General features: G+C 39.0%; 1 long non-coding RNA gene across 1 annotated transcript; it reads left to right on the top strand.

Annotated features, from left to right (window-relative positions):
- The first annotated feature begins 210 nt into the window (after positions 1-210).
- LOC129528946 (uncharacterized) lies at positions 211-3,133 on the top strand. Its single transcript, XR_008674279.1, has 3 exons — positions 211-628; positions 1,211-1,374; positions 3,061-3,133. It is a non-coding gene; the product is annotated as an uncharacterized lncRNA (long non-coding RNA).
- Positions 3,134-9,284: the final 6,151 nt, after the last annotated feature.

Below are 9,284 nucleotides of genomic sequence, written 5' to 3' on the forward strand. Positions count from 1 at the left end.
CAAGTGCATAAAGCATTATATAAAGAAACAGGCCTGTTAAACTCTGGGGGAAAAGATATAAAGTATCAGCAAGAAATCCTGCAATTATTAGAGGCAGTGTGGAAGCCCCAGAAGATGGCAATCACGCACTGCAGAGGACACCAGTGAACTCCTACTACAGTTGCTTTAGGGAACTCCTGAGTTGACTGGGAGGCTGAAAAGGCAGCATCCACCCCTTACTGGGCATCAATCACAGCCCCCTTTCTCCCTCAAGAACCTGAACTTTTACCTACTTATTCTAAAGGAGAAAAAAACTTTTTCCAAGTGGAAGGGGGACAGGTAATAAAGGAAGGATGGATCCAGTTACCGGATGGGAGAATAGCTGTGCCACAGCTACTTGGAGCAGAGGTTGCACTGGCTGTGCATGAAACTACCCATCTAGGTCAGGAATCACTTGAAAAGTTGTTAGGCCGGTATTTTTACATCTCCCATTTATCAGCTCTTGCCAAAACAGTAGCGCAGCGATGTGTTATCTGCTGACAGCACAATGCAAGACAGGGTCCAGCCGTTCTGCCAGGTATACAGACATATGGAGCAGCCCCCTTTGAAGATCTCCAGGTGAACTTCACAGAAATGCCAAAGCGTGGAGGTAATAAGTATTTACTAGTTCTACTCTGTACCTGGTACCTACTCTGGGTGGGTAGAGGCTTATCCGACATGAACTGAGAAAGCTGGTGAGGCAACCCGTGTGCTTCTTCGAGATCTTACTCCCAGGTTTGGACTGCCCTTATGGATCAGCTTGGACAATAGGCCAGCATGTGTGGCTGACTTGGTACAGTAAACATTAAAGGTATTGGAGATCACATGGAAACTGCATGCAGCCTACCAACCGCAGAGTTCGGAAAGGTGGAGTGGATGAATCAGACAATCAAAAACAGTTTAGGGAAAGTATGTCAGGAAACAGGATTAAAGTGGTACTTTTACCCCTGGTATGGTTCAAGATTGATGCAACCCTTCAAAGAGAACAGGATATTCTCCCTATGAAATATTATATCATAGGCCCCTTCCTATATTACAGAGACTCCCAGGCACTCCACAAGAGTTAGGTGAAATTGAGTTACAGTGACAGTTACAGCTACAGGCCTTAGGAAATTTACTCAAACAATTTCAGCCTGTGTAAATGAGAGGCGCCCCATCAGCTTATTCTCCCCAGTTCACCCTTTCTCCCCAGGTGATTGAGTGTGGATCAAAGATTGGAACACATCCCCCTTGTGACCACGGTGGAAAGGAGCCCAGACCATCATCTTGACCACCCCCACAGCTGTAAAGGTAGAAGGAATCCCAGCCTGGATCCACCACAGCTGAATAAAACCTGCAGCCTCTGAAACCTGGGAGGTGAGACCGAGCCCAGACAACCCCTGCAAAGTGATTCTGAGAAGTGTTTGTGTCCCTGGGTACTGGAGATTAGGGAGTGGTGATGACTCTTAAGGAGCATGCTGCCTTCAAGCATTTGTTTAACAAAGCACATCTTGCGCAGCCCTTAATCCATTTAACCCTGAGTTGACACAGCACATGTCTCAGGGAGCACAGGGCTGGGGATAGGGTTACAGATTAAAATGGAGTCTCTTATGTCTACTTTCTATACAGACACATTAACAATCTGATCTCTCTTTCTTTTCCCCACAGAAAAATATTCACAACTCATTCTGTATGATGTAAATATAGCACTCAAAACTGTATGTGTTCTTGTTCATGCCCTCAATTTTATACTTTATTATCTAGAAAAATATATATGAACCGATGTGGCGGATCTTATGTTGCTCTTTTTTTCTCAGAGTTAGAGAATACATTAGAGAGTATTTCTGTGTTGAAAATTATTTTATTGGATAATTTTAGTCATCCTGTAAGTTAGAACCAGTTCTCTTTACTCTTGCATTTCACCTTAAGTCAAATTTAAAATTCTGCTCATGGCCATTTAAGTAAAGGGGTGTGTGTGTGTGTTTCAGGGACCAATGCAATTTAGGGATGTGGCCACAGAATTCTTTCTGGAGGAGTGGCATTGCCTGGACACTGCACAGTGGAATTTATATAGGGATGTGATATTAGAGAACCACAGAAACCTAGTCTTCCTTGGTGAGGATAACCTGAATACATAATTCATAATATACCCTAAAGATTTTATTTCTCTTTTTTTGCAGAATTTTTTTAGTAATTTATTCTTTTCATAAAAGAGTTTCAGATCCACTTTTTCCAGAAAATCTTCAGAATTTGTTCATTTAGAAAAGAATTTCTTCAAGATGTTTCATCTTAATCCAGACTTTCCACATTCCTGAGTTGAGCTGTATTCTTCACTCTAAATTAGTGGTAATTCCAGAAACTTAGTGGCATAAAATATTGTTGCCCCACCTGAAAATCTAATTGCCACCACCAATTTTTGATTCAGTAGTACCAGATAGTAAAATGAAGAAACCTGCATATTGAAAGTATTCTTCCTTCCTTTTTTTCTTTCTCTTTCTTTTCTTTCTTTCTTTCTTTCTTTCTTTCTTTCTTTCTTTCTTTCTTTCTTCTTTCTTTCTCTCTTTCTTTCTTTCTTTTTCTTTCTTCTTTCCTTCTTTTTTTTTTTTTCTTTTTTTTTGAAGAGTTTCACTCTTGTTGCCCAGGGGGCGGGAGTGCAATGGTATGATCTTCGCTCACCACAACATCCACTTCCTGGGCTCAAGCAATTCTCTTGCCTCAGCCTCCTGAGTAGCTGGGATTACAGGCCTGTGCCACCATGCCTGGCTAACTTTTTGTATTTTTAGTAGAGATGGGGTTTCTCTATGATGGTCAGGCTGGTCTTGAACTCCTGACCTCAGGTTATCCACCACCTCAGCCTCCCAACGTGCTAGGATTACAGGTGTGAGCCACTGCACCTGGCTGAAAGTATTTTCTAAATATTTAGAAATTTCTGTTATGAATTAGTATTTTGGCATTAATTTACCAGAATATTTTATTATATCTGCTCTGCTGAGCACATTTAGTAATGTGCTTGTAATTGGAGAATATGAGCAAGATTCATGTTATTTATTTTTAATAAAACAGGTATTGTTGTCCTAAGCCAGACCTGATCACCTGTCTGGAGCAAGGAAAAAAACCTTCTTGACTATGAAGAGACATGAGATGATTGCCAAAACCCCAGGTAGGTGTGAGTGAAAATGAATACAAGAGACGACACAGATAAGAGGTCCCAAGGTCAATGAGAAAGCCAGTTTTTAAAATGTGATTCAGGAAGATGTGTTCCAAAGGAAATAGTTCCTGGGCAGCTGTGTTATTTGTTTATTTATTTATTTAATTTTGCTCCTACAAAGGGGCATCTTCTGTCTTATGATTTTAAATTCTCTAAGGATTCCACTTTTCTTTTGGTGAGCTTCCTTCAAGTTCACAGTGAGAGCCAAAGTCCTCTTCATGGCATATAAGAGACTGCACAGGCTGGGCACATTGGCTCATGCCTGTAATCTCAGAACTTTGGGAGGCTAAGGCAGTGGATCACCTGAGGTCAGAAATTCGAGATTAGCCTGACCAACATGGTGAAACCTCGTCTTTACTAAAAATACAAAAATTAGCCAGGGGGGTTGTTGGGCACCTATAATCACAGCTACTTGGGAGGCTGAGGCCAAAGAATCACTTGAACCCAGAAGACGGAGCATGCCGTGAGCCAAGATCGTGCCATTGCACCCCAGCCTGGGCAACAGAGTGAGACTCCGTCACAAAAAAACAAAACAAGACAAACAAACGAAAAAGAGACTGCACAATCTGGCTGCTTTTCCATTGTTTTGCAGATATGCAAATATCTATTTGCATTATTTAGAGAAACTAAAACTATTTTTCATGTTATCTTTGTGCATCAGGTCTGATATGTGTGAGAGTAATAGTTTCTGTTGCATTTTTTTGTTTATTTTTTTCAGCACAGTCTATTCTGTTTTTATTACTATAAAGTCTTGAAATATAGTTTGAAATTATAAGTATGATATTTTTCTGCTTTATTCCTTTTCCTCAAGATTGCTTTGGCTATTCAAAGTTTATTTTAGTTTCATGTAAATTTTAGAATTGTATATTCCATTACTGTGAAAAAATACAACTGCAATTTAGATAAGAAGTTTCTTCAATCTATAGATCACTTTGGATAACATGGTGCTTTAATATTTATTCTTTCAATCCATAGACAAAATATTTTAAAATTTATTTGGATCTCCTTTAATTTTTTAATTTTTTATTGTAAAGATTTTTACCTCCTTGGTCAATTTTTTTCTCAGAAATTTATTACTTAATGCTATAGCAAATAAGATTTTTTTCCCTCTATTTTGTTTTAAGTGTATGAAACTGTAGCCAGGCATGGTGGCCAACGCCTGTAATTCCAGTGCTTTGGGAGACTGAGGTGGGTGTATCAACTGAGGTAGGGAGTTCGAGACCAGCCTGACCAACGTGGAGAAACCCTGTCTCTACTAAAAATACAAAAATTAGCTGGGTGTGGTGGTGCATGTCAGTAATCCCAGCTACTTGGGAGGCTGAGGCAGGAGAATCACTTGAACCTGGGAGGTGGAAGTTGCAGTTAGTCAAGATCACACCATTGCACTCCAGGTTGGTCAAAAGAGCAAGACTCCTCAAAAAAAAAAAAAAAAGTGTATGAAACCCTATATATACTTGTATGTTAATTTTGTATTTTGCTAATTTACTTAGTGTACTTATTAGTTTAGACAGATTTTAATGTAGTGTTTATGGTTTTTTATATACACAATTGTATGATCTACAAACAGCAACCTTTTACTTTTTTTATTTCAATAGTTTTTTGTTTCTTTGACTAATTCTTCTGCCACATACTTCCAGTGCTACATTAAAATAGAAGCACTGGCCAGGCTCTGTGGCTCACAGCTGTAATCCCAGCACTTTGGGAGGCCGAAGCGGGTGGATCACCTGAGGTCAGTAGTTTGAGACCAGCCTGACCAATATGACGAAACCCCATCTCTACTAAAAATACAAAAATTAGCTGGGTGTGTTGACATGAGTCTGTAATCCCAGCAACTCCAGAGGCTGAGACAGGAGAATCGCTTGAGGCAGGAGGCAGAGGTTGCAGTGAGCCGAGATCACACCAATGCACTTCAGCCTGGGCAACAAGAGCAAAACTGCATCTCACACCTACACACACACACACAAAATAGAAGCATTGACAATGCTCACAATATAGTTTTATATTGGTGTCTGAATTCAATGCATCAAATACCTCTTCAAGTTTTCACAAACTGATTTTAGAAGGTAAAGATCTTTTGTTGGCCCTTAGGGTGATGAGATGCCCTCTAAATTTGTAGTGAAGAGGGGTTGTAGCTTGTTCACAAGGCTGCTGGGTCTGCACTAGGGTCCACCTTTAGTTGGCTTGTTACAGGGGCTTTGGTAGTTGTAATTTCCATTTTATTTTTAGACAGACTGAATATCCTTCAAGACTTTGCTCCATAGGGCAGACACTAGGGCAGGTTTTTGCAGTCAGGTCTGCATATGCTGGGCCTTGTAGCAGGATGTGGATGAGTGTGGCTTTCAGTGAGTACCAAAGAGCATTTCCTCAGGTAACTGTGTGGGTTTCTATATAGGCAGAACTGACCATAAACTGTGGCTCAGGTAACTGAAACTGAGTCACTGAACTGCTTCAGGGACCACAGTAAAGGCCAAAGTCTGCAGGCCTGCCTACATGGCTGTAAGTGTGTGCCTTCCTTCAGGTCAGGGAATGGCAGGACCTCTGCCAGACGGTGGCTGGAAAAGTTTGGTATGGTTACAGAGTAAGTTCTGAATTTTCAGTAGGACCAAGTTGGATGAATCTTATCCTGGTCTGTAGCCAAGAACAGGGGTCCTGTAGTTTCCCACCTGAATGAGGGCCTGCCTTCTGAATAAAACTCTTCTCAATCTTAAGCTTTGACAGTGTTTCACAACTCCCTCCCTGGATCTCAAATCTCTCTTAGAGGTACTTATTTTGGAGATGGTGTCTTGCTACATAACCCAGGCTGGTCTCGAAATCCTGGCCTGAAGCAGTGACATAACCTTAATGTACCGTGTAGCTGTCATTACATATGTGAGCCACAATGCCTGATTCTCTCATAAAGGCATTTTTGTCAGGTATGGCTGATATATATGTATGTGTATGTATATATATATACATACATATATATATACATACATATATATACATACATATATATATACATACATATATATATACATACACATACATATTTTTATTATAAGGGGATATGAAAATAGGGCACTTTTAGTCTTTTCATTTTCTTTTTTTTTTTTTTTGATGTGGAGTTTTGCTCTTTTTGCCCAGACTGTAGTGCAATGGCACGATCTTGGCTCACTGCAACCTCTGCCTCCCAGGTTCAAGTAATTCTCCTGCCTCAGCCTCCCAAGTAGCTAGGATTACAGGTGCCTGCCACCATGCCTGACTAATTTTTTGTTATTTTTAGTGGAGATGGGGTTTCACCATGTTGGCCAGGATGGTCTCAATCTCTTGACCTCATGATCCGCACGCCTTGGCCTTCCAAAGTGCTGGGATTACAGGCATGAGCCACTGCACCCAGCTAGTCTTTTTATCTTACTGATGTCACTCTCCTTATACATTTTTACTTTCTATTTTCTACTTAAAGTTTGTCTGTAATTTTAGATTCAGATATTTAAAACAATTTGCTAAAATTTGCATATTATGCCTGCAGTAAATTAGATAATTAGTGGGCACTCCATATTTACTAAAATATTTACTTATAAATTTAATTTTGCTGCTGGCAAAAAGGAATTACAGAATTTTCCTCTACTTTCTTCAGCCTATATCTGAATAATAACATAGTTTATTTTCTAATTGTTTTACATATCGGAGGGTCTAACCCTATTCTGCAAAGTAGATATATATATTTTCTATATTTAACAATGTAAGGCTATTCTTTGCTTCAAAGTTGGATTACAGCAGTTTCATTTTGTGTAAGAATAGCATATATTTAAAACAAATATAACTCTAGTTTCTTTTAAATGCTATTTATTAGAAGTTTCTCATTAGAATCTTCTATTTATAATTATACTCCTTATTCTCTGAAATTTTACTGCCACACAGTGCATGCCAATGATTCAAAATACTCGTATTTGATGAGTATACAGTAATAGTTAAATATTCCAGTTACCTAGACAATTTTTTTTGTTTTTGTGAGTCGGAGTCACGCTCTGTCACCCAGGCTGGAGTACAGTGGTGCGGGCTTGGCTTACTGCAACTTCCACCTCCCGGGTTCAAGCAATTCTTGTGTCTCAGCTTTCCAAGGAGCTAAGATTACAGGCATAAGCCACTGTGCCTGTCCTCGGTGTAGGTTTCTTAACATCAGTTTTTTGTGTCTGTTGGCTTTACTTTCGTATTACAATTTTAGACAATTTGCAATTCTGTTTGTACATTTTAAGTCAATTTGAGGTTTAATTAAGAGATAAATTATGCATGTTTATCACAATCAGATTACATATGTCTGTGTGTTTATTTATAAATGTGACCCCAATTTTAGTTATGGCTTATCCTATATTCTTTCTTAGCCGATTTTCAATGGCAGTTTTATCTTGTCTAAGTGAGTTGTCATGGAGATAGTCTTACTTTTACCATGTGTTTAATGATGAATATATATTTCATTTTGTGAGAGAAACACTTTAGTGATTTGAAGGTAATTTTCAAAAAGATTTATAATTCTGTATTTTTTTCAGTTTTTTTTAAAAGAATTTTTTTTTGAGACGGAGTCTTGCTCTGTCACCCAGGCTGGAGTACAGTGGCGTGATCTTGGCTCACTGCAAGCTCCACCTCCCAGGTTAACGCCATTCTCCTGCCTCAGCCTCCCGAGTAGCTGGGACCACAGGCGCCCACCACCAAGCCCAGCTAATTTTTTGTATTTTTAGTAGAGACGGGGTTTCACCGTGTTAGCCCGGATGGTCTCGATCTCCTGACCTCGTGATCTGCCCGCCTCAGCCTCCCAAAGTGCTGGGATTACAGGCGTGAGCCACCACGCCCGACCAAAAGAAATATTTTAAAAACACATAAAATGTACCATCTTAAATCTATTGAAGTGTATATTTCATGGCCAGGCATGTTTGTGGCTCTCATCTGTAATCCCAGGATTTTGGGAGGCCAAGACAGAAGGATCCCTGGAGCCTGAAAGCTTGAGACCAGCCTGGGCAACATATGGAGACCTTTCTCTATTGAAAAAAAAATTAATAATTGCCAGGCATGATGGTGTGCACCTGTGGTCCCATCTACTTTGGAGATTGAGGGGGAGTCAAAATTGTGCCTCTACATTCCATCTTGGGTGACAGAGAGATCCTGTCTCAAAAAAAAGCTGTTCATTTCAGGAATGTTAAGTATATTCGCATTGTTATGCAAAGACTTCTAGAAACTTTACATCTTGTAAAACTTAAACTCAATACCCATTAAATAACAACTGCTAATTTTACTCTCTCTCCAGCCCTAGACTGGACAAACCTTCCACTTTCTCTTTTTATGATTTTGACTTCTTAAGATACCTCATATAAATGGAATCATACAGTATCCATTATTTTGTTACTAGATTAATTCAGGTGACATAATATTCTCAAGGTTCATCTTAAAATGTGACACGATTTTTTTTTAAAGTGGGATAATATTTCATCATATGTATATGTTACATTTTTTGATATGTTTATAAATCAAGAGACATCTGGGTTGCTTCAGCCTTTTGTCTTTTGTGAATACTCGCACAATAAACATGGATTTTCAAATATGTCATTATTATTATAGCAAGTGGGGTATTGAAATAGCCTAGTATAATTATATTTCTCTCTATGTGCTTATTCAGTTTTGTTAGTATTTGCTTTATATATTTGAAACCCTAATTTGAAACACACACACACACAAATACACACAAATTTGTGATAAGTTCCCAGTGAATGAATCTATATATTGTTTAATGCCCTTCTGTGTCTTTTTGAAGTTTTGACTTAAAGTACATTTTATAAAATATGACAGTTTTTGACTTAAGATGTAGCTTTGTAATATTATTTTGGCCTCTTCTGCTCTCATTTCATTAATATTTACATGAAATTTCTACTTCCATCTCACCACTTTCAGTCTTTGTCATTAGATCTGAGGTGACTTTTGTAGAAAGGCAAGTTGGATCTTGATTTTCAAATTTTTTTTTTTTTGAGATGGAGTCTCACTCTGTCACCCAGGCTGGAGTGCAGGTGGTGCGACCTCGGCTTACTGCAACCTCCGCCTTCTGGGTTCAAGT

Source organism: Gorilla gorilla, chromosome 20, assembly GCF_029281585.2.
Source record: "Gorilla gorilla gorilla isolate KB3781 chromosome 20, NHGRI_mGorGor1-v2.1_pri, whole genome shotgun sequence".
In the NCBI taxonomy this organism is placed as follows: domain Eukaryota; kingdom Metazoa; phylum Chordata; class Mammalia; order Primates; family Hominidae; genus Gorilla; species Gorilla gorilla.